This window comes from Sus scrofa, chromosome 1 (genome assembly GCF_054392235.1).
Source record: "Sus scrofa isolate SSC_HxYL_T2T_F1_AM1 chromosome 1, Sscrofa_HxYL_maternal_Yorkshire_Landrace_v2.0, whole genome shotgun sequence".
NCBI lineage: Eukaryota > Metazoa > Chordata > Mammalia > Artiodactyla > Suidae > Sus > Sus scrofa.
In genome coordinates this window covers 145283326-145307940 of record NC_139383.1, presented here as the reverse complement: position 1 = coordinate 145307940, position 24615 = coordinate 145283326, and the positions used below count along the sequence as shown (strand labels likewise).

Genomic DNA, 24615 nt, shown 5'->3' with positions numbered 1-24615 from the left:
TCCTAGAAGATGAATTCAGATTTGAAAGTGCTTGTGATTTATAGAGTATTATTCACATGCTAGTTATCATCATTTTATTATGAAGAACATACTAAAAATAAGAGGGAGGGAGAAGGGGTGTCATGGAGGAGATGGAGAGTGGAAGGCTGCCTGGACACACAAAATCAATACAATCAATAAGGGTGTATTGAATGTTGAGTATGTGTTAGGTGTACCAAGATAATCAGATAGGCTTTTTTTTTTTACCCCTAGCAAATGTCAGCCTGATAAGGAAGGTACTGAAAGTACTAAGAAGCCTGGGCAGTTACTTCAGCTTGCTGAGTGTGGTGAATAGAGGTAGGGGAGAGGAGAGCTTGCAGAGTTTTCATAAAGAGAGCACATTTAAAGATTCAGAAACTGGGGAGTTCCGTCATGGCTCAGTGGAAACTAATCTGACTAGCATCCATGTGAACACAGGTTCAATCCCTGGCCTTGCTCAGTGAGCTAAAGGATCCGGCCATGAGCTGTGGTGTAGGTTGCAGACATGACTCGAATCCTGTGTTGCTGTGGCTGTGGTGTAGGCCAGCAGCTACAGCTCTGATGTACCCCTAGCCTGGGAACCTCCATATGCCATGGCTGCAGCCCTAAAAAAATAAAAATAAAAATAAAAAAATAAAAGATTCAAAAACTGGGTAAGACTTTGCCAAGCAGATGACATGGGGGCAGAGGAGGAAAGACATCAGAAAGACACACACGAGGTATGCCATATTGCTGGAAAAAAGCACACAGTGTGCTGGTAGTATGGAAAACACATGGGAGAGTTGTAGAGGGCCTTGAATGCCGTGTGAAGGGAGCTGGATGCTATCATGTAGGCAACAATGAAGAAAAACGTGTTGTTTTTTATTATCTCAATATTTCTTTGCTTTCTGCCCTTATGTTTTTCTCACTTCCATTGTACCTCTTTATTCAGATTTCAAGTGCCTTCTCTCTCCCAGTCTGCCAGTTTCCATCAGCCAAACTGCTCCTTAAAAGCCGTCTCTTATAGAGGCTTAAGAGATTTTCCATCTACCCCGACCCTTGAAAGGTAATTGATGGCCTGGATGTCCTAGACCTTGTGCAAGTTTTGTCACCGAATTTGATGGATTTTTTAGGGAAAGTCATTTTTGTAATTTGTTAAGAACTGACGATAAGAGTTACTCAGAGAGATCAGTCAAAGTATGTTGGGTTGCAAGAAACATTGATTGACTGGGTGAGCAAAATGTGTCTAAAAGTTGATGTATACCCCGTTCTCTGGCCTGAGCTTATTCATTCCCTCTCTCTCTGGATCTGAATTAAAATAACATCTATCAATTATGGAGCATGCCAAACAGTGTGAAACAAGTTATGAGACTAATTGGAGATACATGCCATTCCTTGGAGAAGTTTCAGTGGGAATTTTTATTGATTCATGTTTATATATCACAGGGAAAAATGAAGGTCACATTCACCCTTTATTCAAAATAAACCTCATCACATGTACTCAAATAGCTACACAGAACCTTTTGACTGTCGTAGGGAAGCTGAAGGACACTGCAGAATATGCATCCAAACAATTAGGTGGTGGAAGAACATGTTAAATGTCTAAAAAGACAGAAATTGTCTTTTATCTCATTTTCTGCTCCTGTGTAACAACGTGAAAATTGGAAGTAAATGTATATGCTTCTCTATCTTCACTACACTAATAAAAAAACTTCCAACTTGGAAGTTTTTTGATGGAGTTAGTTTTTATGTTTTTAGAATTTATTCTTCAACAGATTTTTAAAATTCAGTATATAATTTCATTTATAGAAAGGCCATTCTTAGAGAAGAAGGATAAATGACATAGTTAAGAATAAGGGCTCTGATGTCAGATCACCCTAGTTCAAGTCTCAGTTCTTCAGTTTGTAATGATGTGTTTTAGTCATTTTTATCTCTTTGTACCTTAGAAGATCACTGTGAAGATTAAATCAAATGATGGAGGTAAAATGCATGCTTAGCACGATAATTAGTGAAAATAACAATCTGCTATATAGAAAAGAACATTCTCTGCTAAATGCTGGGCTTCAAAAGTGAGTTGATAAGGAAACCATACTAGATGCCAAATACAGTTGTCATGTACAACTATAACCTCTCTGATCGGTGGACAAGAAATGATGATGATGTAATTGGTAAAACGTAATATCAGAAAAATCAGGAGTTCCCATCGTGGCGCAGTGGTTAACGAATCCGACTAGGAACCATGAGGTTGTGGGTTCGGTCCCTGCCCTTGCTCAGTGGGTTAACGATCCAGCGTTGCCATGAGCTGTGGTGTAGGTTGCAGACGTGGCTCGGATCCTGCGTTGCTGTGGCTCTGGTGTGGCTCTGGTGTAGGCCGGTGGCTACAGCTCCTATTCGACCCCTAGCCTGGGAACCTCCATATGCCGCGGGAGCAGCCCAAGAAATAGCAAAAAGACAAAAAAAAAAAAAAAAAAAAAAAAAGAAAAGAAAAAGAAAAAGAAAAAGAAAAAGAAAAATCAGTCCATGTACAAGTTTCAACCAGAGATTCAGAAGCAGCTGACTTTACACAGTTCTATCAGGGAGCTGAAAGTTCAGAGAGTTTGTGTTGGTAGAGAATATTTTTGAACTCTTGAAGGAAAACATGTTCTTACCTAGGTAGAAAAGGTCATTTTGGGTCTTATTGCCTAACAAAAGGTCTGTGAATTGCAGTATTAACATCCTCAGGGCAGCTTTGCCTCAGACAAAGACATTTCAGAATGGTGCTGTGAACAGTTAGTGTGAAGAGCTCATTCCTCAAGCAGAGTGGTGCCGTTCTTGTCTGGTGGCCTAAGTGCTAAGCCAGCATGCCACAGGGTTCACAGGTACCAGAATAGTGCAGGTGCCATTTTGTCCATATCCATCTCTAACAAATGTCTGGAACTTTAAATGCAAAAAAAAAAAAAAAAAAAAATTATGAGTTTTCACTGTTGACCTTGCACAGAGCAGGTGCACAGTCAATAGCTACTGAATACATTTATCTACCACTGCAAAGTCAGTTTCCTTGGGGGTAGGACAGGGATAAAGACTCTAGTATCTTGTACATGTCCGACCCCAAGAACCCACTGTGTGTGGTTCTGTGTTATGTTTTGCCTAAGGAAATCTCCATTATCATACCAAATGGTACCAATGTTAAAATATTTACCAGGTCTCCAAATTTTCAGATTTCTTCATCTTAACAGAAATTCTACTTTTAACATGATTGAAATGAAAATGTCTTTCCCTAGATCTGAAAGTGATGTTAAGGTTAAGGTTATTTAAAGTAAAAAAAGGAAAGCAACCTTAAAGAAACATTTAAGACCAAATCTAATGCTGATAAAACCAGCAATATCAGAAGGCACATTTGCTATTAATTTGATGATGTTAATCATGGAAGTGAAATATGAGATGCTGACATTAAAAATATGGAGTTGGAAGAAATATTAAGTTATGTATTTTATTACTAAATAATAGAAACACAAGAGGAAAACAAAAATCTTTTCAAATATCATCCAACTTCTTAGTACAATAAAAATTTCTCATATGGCAGAATTTCCTCTCTAAACTGAGAAATTCTCTTGTAACTAAAACTGTCATGAAGTTGCCACATTAGACTAATGACCTTTAGTTATAATTGGAATAATTGAATTTTAGATTGTCAAGAAAACGGAACTGAAATTCATAAAATTTGCCAAGAGAATAGCTCTTTGATACGCATTTGACAATCTGAAAAATATGACAGCTTAAAAAAATGAACCTGCTATTGCATTATCCAAGGGCAAAGCAAGCACTTGAATATTCTTTTTAAAAGCATTTCCTCCATCATGATCTGAGGATTAAAAAATAGCTCAACCATTTTTGTCGAAGTTGCAATACATTTGCTTTAAGTCTTTTTTGGAGTAACATTTTATCAGGGAAAATATTTACATGAATCCTGTACCCAATGTAAGGATCATTTATAGCTATCTTATTTTAATCACATCTGTGATATACTCACACACAATCTCCAGTTATGCAGAGTATGGAAGAAATAGGCAAATTATTTAATGGGATGAAAATTATACTGTATAGGAATTAAATATTTTGAATTTCTGTGGATTAAGAAGAATGAATTTGTTCCTGAATATTCCTAAATTTATTCCACATTGAAAATTGTTGACACTGCAGTTGAATATTGACAGAAGTAGGGCTGATCAATGTTGAACCTTCAGGGTCAAAGGACTTCATGTTTGGTGTAATAAGCAACTTAGTATAGGTATTACAGTATTTCAGTAAAGTAACAATTATTAAGGGTCAGGCAAGGTTTCTGTTATAAACTCTAATTCAGGGAGGCTTGGGGAGGCATACTTTCAGTCTCCAAAGGCATATGATAGATGATTGAAGCAAGATGATGGTTTGGAAATAAACAAAGAAAGTGAGTCATTATACTCAAAGTTGAGGAATTATTTCCATTCTCCAGATTCAAACCCCATCTTTTCTTAACATCTCCACAGACCTTTTATGAAATCTTTAAACCCAGGAAGCTTTAGATGAGAGGTAAATCTCTTTTGAGTTTTTAAGTGGCTTGAAATCTTTACTTTTGAAAATTATCTAGCACATTCAAGTAGGCTATAAATTGTAAACACAACCAAAGGGAGCTCTGTATCTATTCAACCAGATATGGTTCAATGAAATCTCAGAAACACCACACTTTCCACTTAGTTGTGTGTGGAACGTTAGTAGCACATGGAAATCATTATTTTTTATTCAAACATGCTTGATCATATTGCTTAAGGCTTCGTTTTTCACCAAATCTCACTTTTTATGTAACTACAAAATAGTGTTTTAATTATTTACTTTAAAATATGTGTTGGACATACTGTGATTTCAACTTGAAAAAAGCAAACAGTAATGTAAATATAAAATATAACAAATACTTTATAATAATAAAATAGTGATGAAATAGATAATTATGTAGACGTATATATTGCTTGGCCTAGAATTCAACAGCATAATTTAAAAAAATAATAATTAAGGAATACATTAACATAAAATTTTAAAAATTAAAATGTAGAAGTTTGATAATGTGGAATTTGGGTTTGAAAGAAAGGATAGCATATCTGAACAGAGGAGGAGGGGCTAAGGTACTAACTCCAGTACCTTCTGCCTGTTCTAAGCCCCATATAGTCACAACTTCTGAATCTTCAAATCCTTCCTGGGTAGACACTAAGTGGTCTGCCCTCCTGCGACCTTTCTTCTAGAATTCAGAATGTATAGATACATTCATACAATAGAAGTGGGCATTGATCACTCAAGGAAGAAACTGTGCACTTTCAGTTTCCATTACATTAAACAAAATACTCATTAGTGCTTGGCATTTTCCCAAGCAGACACAATCTAGGTGTCCACTGAGGCCTCATTCTGCAGTTAAGAAGTTTAAAAAGACCTTTAGACATCAGCTAGGGACAATTAAGGGGTGGGTAAAACTCCTTCAGGGTAAGAAGCCTGGAATTACTGGAAACAAACACACAGAATATCAACTGCAAACTAGACAAACTATCTCTAAGATCAGTTAGCTATTTAAGGAGAGAAAGACTAAAGATCTCTCTGCTTAATCATCATTACCTTTCTTTAAAAAACTGCGATATGCTTTACTCTGGGAGTATTCAGTCATATTAAACCAAAACCACATCTAGATATGTGGTAGAAAAAATAATCTGATGGAAACCTGTCATCACAACGTAATTATTCCTATCATTTACCCATCCAGAAACTAAGTCTCTATATACTAAGAGGTCATAATAATGTGGGTTTGGTCTGAAATCCATTAAAACTGTTGAAACATGTTTTATTGCTAAATAGCCACTTTCATATCCAAAGCAGCTTCTAGAAAATACTAGAGAGCAACTACTTGCATGCAGGTCAGACTTACAGAAGTATTTTCCAAAGTGTTTCTTTCTTTCTTTCTCCCTCCATTCCCTTGCATCCATCCATTCATCCTCCATCCCCCAATCCTTTCATCCAGCAAGCATTTATTAAGTACTACCTGCCAGGTACTGTGCCAAGTTCAGGGGCTACAATACAAAGCCAGTCAATGCTTAGGTGTACATGAAGTTACAGGCTAGCTTCTGAAGTAAATGATTTTGTGTGATCTATGTTGTTGTCAGTATTTAAAGTAACCATATTTGAGAAATCCTCATGGAAGACAAGTACTTCAAAAATTTTTGTAGGCCAAACTTCAAATTTAATTCATGTCACTTGTTCCTCACCCTCTGGGTGGGAGAATGGGAAGAAAAGTTTTTCATGGTACAATTTCTCTTATTTGGAGGAGACATTTGTCTTTCTACTTTGGCTGAGATAGTCTAATCTACCCGAAAGTTTTGGGAATAAATGTTAAATATACACTCTTTCTCCAAAGGATGCTGTGTTATCTAGCCACGAGGAATGTATGAAAGAATAGCAAAAGGAAAGAATGTATGCTTCACGTGGAACATGCAAACCTCCGTGAGTTTGCCACAACATGCTCTCCCTGCCTTTTAACTCAAAGACACCATTCTATCAGTACTTAACACAGATCTTTACATCCCAGAGCTAATAATGCTTCCCAGCTACAGCTGGAAGCATCTGACAAGCAGTGTGTAGTCGGAAACCTCACAGGGGATAAGGTTCCTAATAGTCAACTATGAGTTCAAATCCCGTAAGAGATGCCCCTGGTGTGCAGAGCACTTAACCCTTCGACCAGTACCAACATGACTATTCACAAATTATTGATGTCCCTAAATCCCTGGCAGATTGCAGACAGTTCTTGTATCCATCGAAGCCCAAGCATATGGCCACTAATGGGATGGATTAAAAAAACACATATACACATTGTCTTTGCTACGCTAATATAAAGCCACTGAAATGCTAGAAGGTGATTGAACTGGACGAAACACTGTTAAATACATGCTTAGCCTCATGTTATGGATCATTTCCATTGACATCTATCTGCGTCCTTGGTACAGTTTAATTAAAGCTGTCTGGAACAAGTCTGCCCTCTAAATGATCGGCAGAACAGTGAAAAGGTGAAACACGAGGAGGCTTGAGGCCTTTTTTGTAAAGCACTCAAATGACTCTGTGGTTAAGGAGAGCAGCAGGGAAGAAATTCGTTTTCCAAATTAGCTAGCCATTAGGCTTTTCTGTAAGAGAAGGCAAGGCTCCTTCTGATGCCGTCTTGGAATACCAGAAGCTAAGGTGGTAGTACTGGATCTTAAGAACTCAAACTGAGCCGTATTCTGTTACAAAATAGATATCCCTTATTTGTTTGTTTCTAAAGCAGTAAATATTACAGCAGACTTTTAAAAAACATTTTATTGGAGTATAGTTGACTTACAAAGTTGTATTAGTCTTAAGTGTGTAGCAGAGTGAATCAGTAATACATATACATATATCCATTCTTTTTTCCCATATAGATTATTACAGACTATTGAGTAGATTTCCCTGTGCTGTACAGTAGGTCTTTGTTAGTTATCTACTTTATATGTAGTAGTGTGTATATGTTATTCTCATCCTCCTACTTTATCCCTCCCCTATGGTTTCCCCTATAGTAACCATAAATTTGAACTCAAAATCTGTGAGCTTGTTTCTGGTTTATAAGTTCTTTTGTATTATCTGTAGAAAAATTTATTTGTAATTATTTTGCAAAATATAACTCCTAAATGGAACAATTTTGCCTAAAATAGTCTCTTTCTTCAGGTAGTTTTGCAACTAGATGGCAGGAACATCATCTATTTCATTTATTTGCACAGCAGATAGAATACTAGCATGGTAAGTAGACAGCTTTAAACAACCAAGATGGTTCTTGAATACCCTTCATGTTTCCAGCACTGTTAAGGTGCTAGGGAAACAAAATAAAGTATGGATCCAGGGCATAAGAAATGTGGGACGTAGTTAAGAGACTCAATCTTAAATTAGCAAATTATATCTACTTCTTTTCCATGCCACTTTCTCCCCTTTATTATGACTTTATTTAAAGAGATTTAAAATAAATTATATTTGCTCTTTAATACCAGAATTAACTGTACATAACAAAAGTATCCAAAGGACTGTGTTAAAAAGTTGCATTCATTGGCTTCTCCGCACAAATCCATCAGCCATGATGTGGGCTGATCCTCTTCATTTAATATTTATTTGGTATCCGCTTCATACAGGACACTGTATCCTTATTCCTCCACTCCCACCCCACATGACTGTCTTTCTCTGTTACAACATGTTCATCCAGACTGTGAGAGGTAACAGTAGCACTAAACAGAAAAGCACTCCTAAATTCACGTAGGGTGTGGTTCTGAAGGATAGATTATTTTAGCCCTGATACCTAACAGAAATTAGTCAGACCTGAAAGATATTCTATTGAAGCAAATAGGTCATAAGTTAAAGCTTATTAAATAGGACAACCTTTCTTGAGTGCTTAAGTGACACTGTGTTGGGAACTCTGGGGAATAGGAAGCAAGTACAAGCATCCTTAACAAACTCAAAAACCAGAAGGATGTACATCCTGAAAGTCACCAAGAAATAATGGTGTTAGATGAGCAAAAACTGGAAACTACAGGGCAGGCTAAAGGACCCAGCTGAACACAGTTGTCCAGCTGTCTTCATGAAGGCACCAGACATGTGAGTTAAGCTGGCTTGAGCCCTCTGGATCAGTCAGCTATCATATAAATTCCTATGAGTGACTCTTGTTAATGCCATATGGAGCAGAACAATTGCTCAGCAGAATCTCACTCAAATTTCTGATTCACAGAATCATGAGATATAAAACAGTGGTGGTTGTGTAAGTTACTGAATTTTGGAGAATTCTGTTATGCAGCAATGTATAACTAGAATGGAGGCAATGTAATAAACGGAACATGTCGTAAGCTCTCAAATTAGAATTATAGTAGTAGAAACTGATAAGAGGGACATGTTGGGGAAAAAGATCCTAAGTTTTCCTTTGTGTTTACAACAAGTTAACCAAAATTTTTTTTCTGTACAGGGCTTTGTGGGCTGTGCTGTCTCTGTTGCTGCTACTCAACTGTGTCATTGTGGGGTGAAAGAAGCCATAGACAATATGTAAATTAATATGTATAGCTGAGATTCAATAAAACTTCATTTATAAAAACAGGCTGCTGGTCAAAGTTGGCTGTGGGTCATAGATTGCTTACCCTTGTTTTATAATGTGTGAGATACTAAGGAAAATTCAACTGGAAATGTGCTACACATAGTTGATGCACAGGAATGGGGCTTCATGACAAGTCAGGGTTGGAGATGTGGATTGGAATTTAGATAAATATTCTTGAAGAGAGCCTAGGATACTACTGTTATATCTTCCTAAGTTTGCTTTTACTTTGTTATTTCTTTCTTTTTTTTTTTTTTTTTTTTGTCTTTTTTTGTCTTTTGTTGTTGTTGTTGTTGCTATTTCTTGGGCCGCTCCCGCGGCATATGGAGGTTCCCAGGCTAGGGGTTGAATCGGAGCTGTAGCCACCGGCCTACGCCAGAGCCACAGCAACGTGGGATCCGAGCCGCGTCTGCAACCTACACCACAGCTCACGGCAACGCCGGATCCTTAACCCACTGAGCAAGGGCAGGGACCGAACCCGCGACCTCATGGTTCCTAGTCGGATTCGTTAACCACTGCGCCACGACGGGAACTCCTGTTATTTCTTTTAAATGATATTAGGATAGTTGGTAAACACATTAGTGGGCTGAGGGATTACTTGAATCTTTAGGTGGTGCCAGTGAACCAGGGAATTTATAATCTGGAGACATCCAGAGGACAAAATCAAATGGATTTTCAGATATATTAATAATGGTCCTGGGTCCATTGTCAGTGGTTTTCAAACTTATACAATTTCAACCCAATGTATTTCATGAGTAAGTTGGACTATTCTAGAACCATTTTTCTAAGTGTGGGTAATATCCTAATTTTTAATGTATATCACATTTATGATTTATTTGAATAATTATAAGTTTGGCAGTATTTCTTGCTTATATTTGAAGTGCATCTATAACATTAATCTCCAAGTATTTATATCCCAAACTATCCTGAAAAGTCAGTGGTTATTTTCCACAATTTATGATATGTTGAAGGCATTTTATCATGCTCTTTACTGTTATGTCATGGGAAAAAAGTGTGACCTTTGAAGAAATAAAACAAGCAGCTTTTTAGTTCTCCTGCATATCTGTTAAGTTTATGGATATTTATTTTAGGCTTTATAAAAATTCTATCAGGCAGCTAAACAATTTAGACTCACACAGCATGTAAATTCTAATAAACAAGGGCTCTTTACCCTTCCACCTATTGCCCTCCATGTGCTTGGTACAGGGTGCAGCTATTCAGAACAAATGCTGATAGTCTGCTTAAAATCCTTATTATAACTAATGCAGGTGTGCAAAAGGGTTCTGGTGAATATTCAAAGGTTTTTGTTTTTGTTTTTGTTTTTTTTTAATCCATTTAAGACAAAGAATGGTTTGAACAGTTCTGTTTGGGGCCACAAAAAGAGCAATCTGGGTAAGAAGTGAAGGCTTCTTATGGTTCCTGCATTTGATAAATACAGACCTTGCAGCATCGCCTCACAGACCTGTGATCTCAAGCCCTCACCTTTAGACTTCTTTCCTCCTTGAGAGAAAAATGATTAGTAAGATCTTTCTATTAGATACGCTAGCAGTTTCTGCTAGAAAGAAGTTTTTAATAATATTGAATTTCAAAGAATATGAGGCAAGGCTTGATTCTAGACACTAAGACAAACCCAGTTTAAGCTGATGCCATAGCTCTAAAGAAGGGCCATCTGTTCAGCTCTAATAGTATTTTCTTTTTTTTTTTCACCTTTGTAGCTTAGTTTTAAACCCTGTCTGGGACACCTGCTCGATGTGAAATGATACTGGCAGGTCTCAGTCCATTTGTGGCTAGCTGAAATTTTCCATCTTCCTTTCCAGAAAAATGGTCCATAAGGAAATTAAGTGAAAAGAGTGAGATGTCACACATGGATTCACGTGTAGGTGTGCTAGAGGCCTAGATAATCTTCCTGTGTGAAAAGTACAATATAAATTCAGCACTGGTTCATTGGTTCATCCACTTTGCTTCTCAGCAGCTCTCTAACACCTGAGGTCTCCTGTCTCCTAAAGATGATGCAACTTTAGGGATATCTTTTTACTATTCTAAGCCCCTGCACAATTTGAGCTGAGATTGTAGCATGGCTTGAAATTGGCTGTGATTTGCGGCTTCATTTAAACAGGGACGGTGTATGAAAGTAGTGTTAAGAGGTACATGTTCTGTGCTTTTTTACATTATGTAAATAGATCTAAAGTCTCCAGAAATAACAAAGAATATTCAGAGTTTATGAGTAAACAGATTAGATGCCTTCAGACCACATACTACTCAAGAGAAAAAGTGTACACCATATGTTACTATAACCCAAGGCAATGTTCCTATGTGGTATGAATTTTGATGTCAAAAGTCAATAAAGTCTTTTCCATATAAATTTAAAGCCACCAAAAAGTTCACTGAATTTACTAATACACAATTAGTTTCTTGTTACAGATAATTTCTATTGATCCAAATCTGGTTTGTCAGCATGGATTAATCAAAATTGTTAGGAATTGAGATCTGGGTGGCTCAAGGGATCCATTCCTGGGCTACAAGCCTTTCACCCCCAGGTCACTGTTTTCAATACTTAAAGGAGTTTTGAGAGGCCCATTTGACAGCTGGTGTGAAACAAACCAGTACTTTCAACTAAGTCCCTCACACAGATTCATCGTTCCTTATATTCAAAGACACTATCACTTATTTGTCTGATAGTCTATGTAAAGTGAAAAATTATTGCCTTATCAGCAGTCCTGGTTATTATTCATCGATATGTTCATATTTCTAATCTCCTATGGTAAACAGTAACAGTTGTTATCTTTAAGGCCTGCTGTATGTAATTATTGAATATTTATCTCAGTATGACATTTTCCTGCAAAGGAAACCAGCTGATCTCTGATTGGCTCCTCAGACAATTATATAATCTTTCCTTTGCAGAATAAACTGTAGAAATGTTTCTTTTCTGGAAATTATTTGTGTGTATCTCCTTTGTTTGCCTTTCAAGGTCTTTTCTGAGGTGCCGGTTGTAATGTTCTTATGTTTCTTATTAAATAAAAACTCCAGGTCCATGTCCTCCAGATAGATGGCTTCCTTGGAGAAATACTATTCCTAGCAGTTCTTGGGTTAGATGATTATCCTTCACTTTCTTAGTGGTTGGGAGGCTTTTAACCTTATCCTGGGCATGCATGGTGATCTGCTAGGTAGCACATAGGCCCTGATCTTTGATCTCATCACAGGAGGTCAAAGATCTGAAGACTGCTCTTTCTTTCAGCCCTCAACCTGGTTGAAGTTGCTAAGACTATTCACTTTATTCAGGGTGAATCAGGTAATCTTGTTTTCTAGATCTTTTACAACTGTAGTATTATAGATTTTGTTGCCAGGGGCCAAACACCCTGTTCTTTCTTGACTTGGTTGAAAAATTATTAGAGGAGTTCCCTTGTAGTGTAGCAAGTTAAGGATCCGGCATTGTCAGTGCTGTGGCATGGGTTCGATCTATGGCCCAGGAACTTCCACATGCCAAAGGTAAGGCAAAAAAAAAAAAAAATTAATAGACTTCTATTATAATTAAAATGGCTATTTAGAAAGAACTTTGGTTACTCAGGATAAAAGAAAAGAGATTTAACTATCCTGGATCATTTATGAAGCTTTGCTACTTTCCTTTGCTAAAGTTTTTCAATATCTGGCTCACCTATGAAGCTATACATCTAGGAAGTTAAACATAGTGACTTGAGCTAGAGATAGTACCTATACTGACTACTGTACTGTGAATTCAAGTTCATGGTTTTTAATAGTATGAAAAATAGGAAGTATCTAGTGCTTTCTTTAGTATTCTCAGAGGAAGCTCATGGTAACCTTTGGGTATTTTGGAGGAAACAGCCTGGTTCTCTACTCCTGGGCTGTGCATATATAATGAAGCCAGCTTGGGAGAATGTCTCAAAAATAGAGATCATGTGTTGGAGGGGCCAAGGGAATTACTAGTTATCCACAGGTCCATGGCTACTTAATTTGAGGTCTCATTGCTATGGAACTGGAAGTAAAGGTGTAGGTTCTCATTAAACCAAGCAGGGGAGCTTCATGTATTCCAGATGTTAGGGAAGTAGCCAATTTCAGATTACTGACAGAAATTACTCCAAATTGATTTGAGTCCTCGTGGTTCATAAAGCTATAGATGTGGAAGGAAGAAGAACAATCATTTGATTTCAAGTAAATGAATGGAGCTGACGTAGCTAAGTTTTGTTTTTGTTTTTTTTTTTCTTCTTAGTCTAGGGAAGGGAAAGCAGACAGTTGCTTTCATAAACTTCTTGAGGATAGAGCTATCCTGGATTCTTCCTTAGAATCTCTACTCTTCTCCTAGAGATAGGCTGTAGATAAGTATAGTAAAAGCATTGAATTCCATGGGTTTTATTTTCTTCTCAGTCTTCCCATAACACCCTGTATGCATTTAAATTACAGCATCATACTGCACTACAGCTGTTCACCTACATTTCCTTCTAAATGGATAATGAGGGTGGTAACCATATGTTATACATCTTTATATTCTCAGACCAAGGATAGACTGGCACATTACCTGAACTCAACAAATGTATGGCAGAGTTTCTTTTGTGGCTTAGAGGTAACAGACCTGAGTAGTATCCATGAGGACATGGATTCATCCCTGACCTCGCTCAGTGGGTAAAGGATCAGGCGTTGTCATGAGCTGTGGTGTGGGTTGCAGATGCGGCTTGGATCTGGCCTTGCTGTGGCTGTGGTGTAGGCTGGCAGCTACAGCTCCGATTGGACCCCTAACCTGGGAACATTCCTAGCCTGGAGTGTGCTGCAGGTGTGGCCCGAAAAAAAAAAAAAAAAAAAAGTATGACAATGAGTGATAGGAGAAACCAGAGAGTAACACCAGGTCTTTCATACTTCTTTTTATCATACTCTTTCCTTTTGATGATGATGGCTTAGAGACTGAATTGTTCCACATTACTATAGTGTAGCTAGTAAGCATGGGAATGTCATGTGCTTAACTTGAACCATGATTCAGACACTTTTTAGCTATGTGATTTTGAGCAAGACTTAAATGACTTAAATGTCTCTGGAATCAGAATAATACTCATTTCATTGGGATGTTGTAAGGATTAAATAATTCAACATATAGGGCCTGGTTCATATAAATTATATTATTATTTTATTTTATTTTTTGGTCTTTTTGTCTTTTAGGGCTGCCCCTGCGGCATATGGAGGTTCCCAGGCTGGGGGTCCAATTGGAGCGGTAGCCGCCACCCTATACCAAGCCACAGCAACGTGGGATCCGAGCTTTGTCTGTGACCTGTGCCATAGCTCACAGCAACGCCAGATCTTTAATCCACTGAGTGAGGCTAGGGATTGAACCTGCGTCTTCATGGATGCTAGTCGGGTTTGCTAACCGCTGAGCCACAACGGGAACTCCTGTTATTATTATGGTTACAATCAAAATGAGAATATGGCCAGCTTGTTGCTGTTGAGTCTAGATGAAAGAGAAAACATCGGAGTAGCAGGTTAAAGTGCCAGAATTATTTGTTGCAGATAAGACTAAAAAATCTATTAATCCATAGTTATTGTGTGTTCTCTGTTGACTTGATTTACTAGGTGGAAATATGGAGCTCCCTTATTCTAATTTCCTTTAGTGAAATAAAATCTGATTTAGCCAAGGGGATCCCTTTTTCCTTCCAGGTGGCCAAGAGGTGTATGTCTGTGTCTGTGTTTGTGTGTGTGGTGGGGGTGGAGGGGTAGGTGGGGTATGAGTGGCTGATTGAAGCTATGTGTCAATATCCAGCAACTGTGGAGGCAGAGAAGTAGTGGAGTGTGAAAGGGCAAAAATGTGGAATGCCAATATCCTGACCAAGACAGAGAATGCTCTAGTATTCCTAGGTGGGGGTTAGGAATTCAAGGGAAAGGCAGCATCTTATGGACAGGAAGTTCTAGAAAAAGTATAGCATGGGAAGAGAAGACCTGTTAAAGGAATGGAGGCACTCTGGAGAAAAGGAAACAGCTTAGTACCTTTTGTGTACAGCAGCAAAATAGTATAGGACACTAGAAAGTAGAGGGTACTGAGTAAACATAAAATCAATATAAAATAAACTTTTCTGGGAAGACTAGACAATCCCTTGAGTTTATATTGCTCTGGAGAAAGGTAGTCATTTCATATTTAGGTTTCTTTCAGTTACATCTTTTACTTAACCTTGAGTCTCCTTATATTATCTTTCTCGCCCCTCACTTTATTTGCACTTACAACTCTGCTAAAATAAATTGGTACCTGGAAGTATATAGGTTTTGTTTTTCTGTTGGCATGGCCAGTTTTAAGTAAGCAACAAATGAAAGAATCCTATCTACTGAGACCCTGATTTAAAAGATATCTTGAAGATTTACAATATGCTAAACTAGGGGAAAACTTGAGAATAATCAGCACAATACATTTTGCTCTCCATTATAATCAGTTTTTCAGCCTCCATGTCGATAAAACTTTTTCTCCTTTTTCACAATGGTTTACAACTTAAATAATTTAATACAACAGTTGTTATATTTTTATTGCAAGCTTATAAAACTGGAACCATAAGTCTTTCCTGTGCAATATATTACCAAAAAGTGACACTGGAGAAGGGGAACTGATGATTACTAAAACTGTAATTCAGTCTTCAAGTTCTGAAGATGTCATAAAAATGGCTTCTGCTTTACTTGCATATGGCAGATACTATCAGGATGCCTCAAATGAACTCTCTCTGGGTATTCAATCTCCCCCTTGGCGTTATTTTATGTACAATAAAAGTAAAAATGGGACTTCACAATGCAAATGCAACTGCAATTTAAGCCCAGTGGTTCTTTTGTCAAATGGGATTTTCTTTTATGAAGTTTCATTTTAGAATTAATTTTGATACCAATGCCTGTCAAGCTGTGGAAATTGAGCTGAACCAAGTGAGTCTATTCCTATTTGAGCTGACAAGTTGGAAGTGGTAATTAGAAAAACAAGCAGAGTTTGTACTATGCTATAGAAAATTAAACTTGGGAATTCCCTGGTGGCTTAGTGGGTTAAGGATCTGGCATTGTCACTGGAATGGCTTGGATCACTACTGTGGCTTGGGTTTGATCCCTGGCCTGGGAACTTCCCTATGCGATGAATGTGGCCAAAAAAAAAAAAAAAAAAGAAAAAAGAAAAAGAAAAAAAAAGAAAATTAAACTCATCATGCCACATATTGTCAATATGGTTAAAAGTATGGATGTAATAAATAGCAACATTTTATAAATGCCTAATTTTTCATATATTTAAAAATTTACCCTTTTCACCCTGTCATATTAGTTGTCAGGAAATGATTTTCTAATTCTGACTAATTGCTGCTATAATCTGAAAGTTCTGTAAATTAAAAACAGAATCCTATAATAACTTAATTGCTTCACAGAACTTCGGACTCTAGCATGGAAGGAAATGTATTCCTTTTAGAAAAAGATGATGGTTAGTTATTTGTACATTCTTGCCAATTGTTGTCATTCAGTGGACTTGTCTTGTCTCTACTGACTTCAGTGTAAGACCAAGAAACATGAAGTTCTCCAAACCTCTTAATATGTCCAACATGCAGTTAATCTACAGGTGATGTAAATAAAATTTAAGAACTTTTGTCTTTCTATTAAAAATGACACTTTGCCTCTGTGCAAGGCACTACTTTACAAAATTCTTTTGAAATCTTCCCAGGATGAGAATAAATTAAATGGAGGAATTTAACTTTCATAGTGTGGCTGCTGAGGGATCAACACATACGATTGAAAAGTGAAATTTTCCATTGATTCCCTAGGTTGAGAGAGTGCAGGCAGCACTGTGTGAGTTTCTGCATTTTGTCTCTCAGCCAATGCAACCCTGGCCCATTCCTTGAGGGGTGAAAGGTCACAGATGCTATGTGAGTGGTGTTTAATTTTCACCACGACTGAGGCTGCTAGTCACATAACATTAGGGTGAATTATGGCGATTATAGCAGGCTGAACATGGAGAGATGAAACAATAACAACAACACACCCACAGCTGTGATGGTAGTGATGAAAAGGTGTGCTTTCACAGTCCCTTGCTAATGGGTTTGATTGGGATTCTGGAAACCTTTGGTGAAAGACACCCTGCCCTTTCCAGGCTGGCTTTTTCCTAAACCACCTCTTTAATAAGTAGAGTGACAATAACCCAGTTTAACAATTTCTAGTAATGGAAAGGGCTCAAAACATTCTCCTCCACAATGCAGAAGTCTCATTAGCCTACAGAGTAAACATGTATTGCAGAGTCACTGCTTTCCAGCAAGTCTTCACTTTTTACAGCTATTAGCTTCTGCATCCTATATGGATTTTTAATCTGTGTGGTCTCATTTTTCTCTTCTACATATGTGGCAGCTAAAATGGATTCCACTTTCCCTAGGAAAATTTGAGGAATAATAATGGAGAGGCTATTCCTAGGTATTTTAAAATTTAAGAAAAATTGCTTGCATGTTTTAAAATCAAAAAAAGTCAAACACTGGGAATTAGAGTAAAAAGCAGCTAAATCCTATAGTTAGTCCCTGCTGTTTGGATTTTCTGATTTTTCACATTTTTAAGCAAAAAGCTTAATTGTGTGTCCATTGTTCACTAGTTGAAATGCCCTACATTGAGTTGTTTTCTTGAACCAAGAGATGCAGAGAGGAGTTCCCTGGTGATTCAGTCGGTTCAGGATCTGGTGTTGTCACTGCTGTGGTGGTCCAGGTCACTTGCTGTGGCACAGGTTTGATCGCTGGTCTGGGAACCTCCTCAAGCCTTGGGCACAGCCAAAAAAAAACTTTAAAAGAAAGAGACCCAGAGATATCTAGAAGCCAATAATTAGGAAGCTGGGCCACCATCAATTCCAAAGTTTACTTTAAGGGTGGATTTTTGGTTTTTGAGGAGCACTTATTAACTGAATTTTTCAAATATACTAATGAAAGTGTGGTTTGTTTTAAAAATTGCGTATACACACACACACACACACACACATGCATACATATGTATGTATATTTATAAACTAAAGGTAGCACACTGAATTTTACCAGGAGGTCCAAAAGTAGTCATAGTTGGCAAAATAAATGAAGTGGTGCATGAATTCTGTGCAAATAATGCTATAAAGCAAATAGTCTCATATGTTTCAGCTAAGGTATCTGGATAGTTTTTAAAGATGCTTTTTTCTTAAAATATGATGCAGTGATCCAACATGGGAGAAATGGAGGTGGTAAAATCTACAACAAAATCTGAATCATGAAGAAAATGTTCAAAACTCTTCACACAGTTCAATAGAGTAGCATCAAGTGTTTTTTTTTAAATTCTATGTTGTCAGGCCCAGCTGCTACAAGGTTGGAATGATTCCAGACTACAGCTAGGTGACTAATCTTATACAGTAGTAGCTCACCTATTCAGGCTAGTTTGATGTTAGCTTGTTGAGGCAGTTCTGGGTTAAAAAGTGCTGGAGCAGAAAGTTCATGTTAAACTTTAAGATGATGTGAAAATGTTTATATTGAAAAGTTGCATAAATACTTAGGCAAATTAAATCCATACATCTTTGATTCCTGAAGCACAAGAGGTAATGATAACATTCGCCATAATGATGACCTAAACGAACATTAGTTACTATATGCAGACATTATATTAGGTGCATTGCATGCATTGTCTCATTTATTCCTCAAAACACTCAGAGGTTGCCTTTTGCTATTACCTCTCTTTTACAGACAAATAAAGTGAGGCTTTCACAAGTTAAAAAAAAACAGGCTTTCTGAATTGGGTGAAAACTTGGGCTCTACCGACTTTTGGAAACACTCTAGGATAACAAATTGAATCATCCTGCTCTTGTGTGATTATTGGCTCTTAGCAATGCCTCAGCTTTAGGAATCAATAGAGTGCATGAATTCTATAAATGTGCCTCTTAATAAGTTAATAAAACAGAGATATTCTCATTGCATCTCCATCAAAGTTTTAGGGGAAAAAAATGAGAATATTAAATGTGGTAGGATAGGGAAGATCTGCTCCATTTGCTCTGCAATGATAATCTTTTACAAAAGAGGATTTTTATTAATTCTTTGCCTTCTGGGGATATTATAATTTTCTAGAATATAGAACTGCCTTAAGCACAGTAATTTGCTGAGCTAGACTGAATCTCAAAATGTTTCAAATGAGCTGATAAACAACTGCATAATTAGCCATTATTAGATCAAGTCTGTATGTTACTGATATCCAGATGAACAAACCAATGGATAGGCAAATTGTAGATATAGTTTTAAAAACTAAGAGCCTGTGTTATATTTTTACATGCTTTGTAACTTGTCCTTTAAAGAATTAAAAACCACATTTCATTTGCCTCTTTTTTAAAAAAGAAATTTAGATTATTCTATCAAATAAATCCTTAGAGACTTAATCATTAAACACATACTTCCATGTATGAATAATGAAGGATTTGTGTGTTGAATGCAGCTCATGCTTTAAAAATGAATAGATGGTGGGATTTTTCTTTTCAATTAAAACTTGCCTCAAATCTACTGCTTGCATGGGTAATGCTCTTTCATCCCCCTTTTGAGTTCTGGTTCAATTTCAGAGTACAAAATACATTTGGCCCTGATTACGAAAATAACAGGTTTTGCATGCTCAAACCAGGAAAGGAAAATATAGTCAGTTTTTATGATTAAACACACACACCTTATTCAAGTGGCTAACATCCAGTCCAAAATGTATCCACGTTATGGTTAAACCTCTCTTTCCTCTCATTTTTCATTTTTTAAGAACTTGACACTAGATCATAAAATGTTGCTCTGGGCTGGAATTCGTCATGCAGGGTTATAGCCTAAGAGTATGTTTTTTTTTTTTTTTTTAGTATTAAAATCAGCTCAGAAGTTTTGAGGATCAAATAAAGAAAGAGAAATTGCAGAAATCAAAACTTTCCAGGCTGGTTTAATTAGACATAATAGTAGTTTATGGTCTGTACTCAGGGGCCACAAAGCAAAACCAGTAAATGTGTTAAATCACCTTTGAACAGAAAGAACAGCAGCTGCAATTCTCATGAAGACCTCTAAAATTAGAGAACTGATATTTTGTCTTAAATGGTTTAGGTGTCTTCCTGATTAGGGGGGCAGAGCAGATAATGTCTTTGCAGATCAATGATTCTGTGATTATTTCTATCAGTATTTCAGATGCCAATAATAAAATACCAATCTGAAACTGCAATGGGCATAAGGCTATGTGTGAGCCTAGTTAGAATATGGACTTGTTACTAAATTAAATAAACTGTTCTGACCTTAGATGATTTTAACAGCCTCCAAAATTGCTATGCCTTTCTTAGGTTTCCTATTATCACTGATCCTCCATTTGATGTCACCTAATAGCCTTTGGTAATTTTATTGTTGGGTTCAAGTTCTGCTCTTTTCACAACAATTATTTATCATAGTCTAATATATATTATTTTGGCTTGAGCCTTAATTTATTACAAATCTTAGATCCCTAATAATGTTTTTGTATTTACATTTCTGTAGCTAGTCCTTTCATTTTGAAAATTGGCATGCATTTTATTTGTGTATTTACCTGGTCCTAGAAATAGAGCACTTATCTCCTCAAAGTTAAAGTTGTAAGGCCATCGGGGCTACAGATACAAAACAGTGCCACTTTCTCTTTCTAAAGGTGTGTAAGTTGAACTCGAGTCCTGATGAGAAAATAAGACTTTTGTTTTATAAAGTATCAGCATAATTGCTCTGGTGTTTAAGGCACTAGGAAAGTTTTCAACTATTTTAGAATATTCTGACTTTGTCAGCAACATTTTGCCATTGTGTATTTGATAGGAAATCTTATCTTTACTTTAGAACTTTTCATACCTAACTTATAAAAATGACCTGAGTATTCTAAGTCCAAGATACCTCATTAGGATTTTATTAATGAGCCTTTTAAAGACACTCCCTCCCTAAGAGGAAATTAGATTTGGTTCAGAATAAATGAAGCTACACACTTAATAGATCTGAGTTGATTTAAGGCACTGAAGCAAAGAAAGTTAAGCAAGTTTCAAATTTGGACCCCAGGATATTACATCCAACTTTATTATACTATCACAACATGTAATACTACACATATTTTCAGAGTGAAGTAAATATTACAGAAATCTGGTTCATTACCTGGCTGTAGTGAAATCCATAAATAAAATAAGTTAGGAAAAAAGTTTCACTAAATTTTATTTTAATTCCTTGTTTTCCCTGCATATTTCATCATTAAAATTATTGTATTAAAACAAACCACAGTTTCGCTGTTAATGAGAGACAAAAAACAGCTTGTCTGACGTTTGATTCCTAAACAGACTTTGAGATCAAAAACTACTTCCTGCAGAAGTTTAACTTTAGTGAATATTGAATATTTGGGTAAGGCTTTTGATCTAAAAGGATTCTAAAAAGGCTTTATCATGGATGATATTTGTATTGTTACATTTAAACACTTAGGAAACCAACTGAAGATATAATTGATGGAGCTATAATCAAAGGAAGAAAAAAGATTCCCAATCATTTAAGTAAGTTATTTCCTTAGAAATGTGGACAGAAAAACGTAGCAAAATAAACTATCAAAAGTTAACAGACCATGATCATAGCTGTCATTTATTTCTGACTTATGTAAGAAAATAAGTAAAAACTACAGGCTAAGGAAAATATGAGCCTAAATTCTGATGAACAAGTTTCACAGTAGATAATCCTGCAGCTTTTGGGTTTCTGTCATCAAAACGGAGTTAATAATTAAGAATCAGAGGCCATGAATCACCAAGAAAAATCAATGGACAGCTTCCAGAGAGACAGAGAACAATACATATGGCTATAGACGTCCTCATCTAGAAACAATGGAATGTGCACAAAATGTTTGCACCAGCAAATAAGAGCCATTAAAGAGTGGGTGTGACTTTTGTTTTAATTAGTTTACTAAATCAGTAGTGGGGATAATTATTTTTTAAATTTAAGCTTTGCTAGACATTTCTCCCAAGAAGACATACAGCTGGCCAATGGGCACACGAAACAGATGCTCAGTATCACTAATTATCAGAGAAATGCATATTAAAACTACATGGCAAAACCAATATATAAAAGATCATCAGAGCTAAAAATACCAAAGCTGGGTCTATTGCAGGACAGGCCAGGAGGAGCCACATCACTAAGAACAGGTATGAAGGTCTTCGTGACCAAAATTCAAGGGCTAGAAGTAGTGCAAAACGAGGAAGTACAACACATAGGAAACGGTTCTGAATTCAGGTTTCTGATTGACCCATTGAGGTAGATTAACTCTTCTTACAATTAATAACTTTCAGGTTCCATCACACCCACACTGAGATACCTGGTTTCAAACAAGTCTGGTTTTGAGTTAGTTGTATAAGATTCCAAGGGGTGTTGCTAGATTCATTCGATGGATGCCTTAAACATATGTATACATACTTGGAATTTGGTGCATTTCTTATAACAGAGGTCACCTGAGAACAGTAAAAATCATTTATATTCAATACATGATTGCTGAGGAACTATGCTTTTTTATTTCAATAAAAATGATAGGGTAACAGTGGAAAGTAGATCTACAGAAGATCTTAAAATCTTATGAAAGGCTATTTTTAGAAGTTTTCCAAGGTGTTTCTGAAATCAGCTCTATCTTTTGACAAACTCATTTAATTAAGAAGTTCCCTGATAAGAGAAGCCATGAAATCTGAGGAAGAATAGAATCTAGTAAGTGGACAAAGACTAATAATAATTATGACAGTGTTGTGAAAGTTTAGTGCTCTCTCCTTAAGATAGAGACTACACATAAAGTTACAGTGTTTGGTCCTGTATTGTACGGTATTTTTCCTTGTGTGTTAACATTCCCCGGCTTCACTTCAGTTCCCTGAGCTCATAGTATTCATCTAGAATAGATGCTCAGTAAATACTAGTTGAATGAATAAAGAAAGATGGCACTACTTTCCTTCACTTTATTCAACTCTAATAGTAGGAGCTGACCTCTTTGTTGCTCCTGGACAGGCACCAGAAAACCTGTATTCTTTGTTTTTTATTGGGTACTGTGACCAGTTGCAGAGAAGGAGGTCTCTACAATTAGACAAGCCACAAAACATAAACTGAAGATTTAGGGGAAAAGACTATCAAAAGCTGCAAAGATTAAAGTTTATCAGGAGTAAGCTATGTCTTAAGGAAGGCTTCCATGGAAACAGAAAAGGCATGTACTATTTTGCCAGGTTTTAATTCTTGGGAGGATAAATTTAAAAAAATATTACCCTTAGGAAAGTAATGAGTAAAATTGTATAGATGAAAACACTGCATTTTTAAAATTTATTTAAAACATTTTAGGAGAGTGAATTAAGACATTATTTCCCCATTAAAGAATGTTTCCATTTTAAGCTTGGAGAAATAGCAGGTTTTTCTTGCCACATGGTAAGTGATTCTTATAGCCATTAAAAATTCCCCATCATTCCTGAGTAGGTAATTACTACTCGAAATAGCTCTTTCAGAGTGATTATTATGAAATATACCTATCTTCTTTTGATCTATTGCTTTATTTATCTGATGTTAAAAGATCTTTAGAAACCTTTCTATCATTAATGAACAAAGTTCATTTTACAGATACATCCATTAGTTGCCAAGAATAATTCTGATATGATTAAAGGATAACCATTTAAGACCACTAATTCACATATTAAATGCTTAGGATTGTACATTGTTAAAGATACATACATCTCCAGACCCATTATCCTTTTTCTCTTGGTAGAAGACAATAAACGGGAGCCTTAAATAGTAGATGCATCCATCCATTGAGACCAAGGAAAATGAGGGCTACAAAAATAAGTGTACACTTTGAGGAATCCATCCAGGAAAGGATCAATGTAGATATTATGAAATAACAAAATATCACAAATTTCTTTGAGATGAAAGGAAGCTCATTAAAAAGGAAAACATTCTGGGATGATTATGACTCAACTGAGTATTTAAGGAAACAAACATGACAAAATATTTCTTGTATCTATGAAGTGTTTCTCAGAAGGATGAAAGTTGTTATTATTCTCATAATAGCTATTTTCTATCATTAAGATCATAAATAGAATTTATCTGTTTTCACAGGGGCAATAAATACTGGAGAGGCAGGCTGATTTTTAGCAAAATTTGTGGGTAGATGGCAAACCCCTTGAAGGCAGGGACCTAATTCATCTCATTTACTATCCTCAGAGCCTAAAGTTCATCCTGACAAATGTTGTTAATCTATAAATACTTGTTGACTGAATAACAAGTTAGTACATATCAAGTTTTCTAATCTCAGTGCAGAATCCACAACCTACCAATGTGCTAAATTCCAAGAGAATTTTGAGGCATATTATTTGCAACTTAAGATATATTTCCTCACAGGAAAAGCTATAATGAATGGTATGGGGGTTGGCAGGCCAGCCCATTAAAGTCACTTAATCTATAGTGTAGCAGAAACATTATACATTTGAAATGAACAAGTAGCAGGAAAAAAAATACTGCAGTAATAAAACTAAAGATAGAAATAATAAAACC

General features: G+C 36.4%; 1 protein-coding gene across 16 annotated transcripts in view; it reads left to right on the top strand.

The window, feature by feature from the left end:
• Positions 1-24615, top strand: part of LOC102166069 (uncharacterized) — a 273766-nt gene that overhangs the window by 109272 nt on the left and 139879 nt on the right. For 2 of the 16 annotated variants that reach the window (XR_014814685.1, XR_014814640.1), the window contains exons 3-4: positions 7723-7794; positions 8999-9124. The exons of 11 other annotated variants lie outside the window; for them this stretch is intronic. The gene's annotated coding sequence lies outside the window, so the exon portion shown is untranslated. Of the gene's footprint in view, positions 1-949; positions 1070-7722; positions 7795-8998; positions 9125-24615 lie in introns of those variants that run through there. 3 more of the 16 variants (XR_014814697.1, XR_014814653.1, XR_014814658.1) reach the window with 2 other exon arrangements.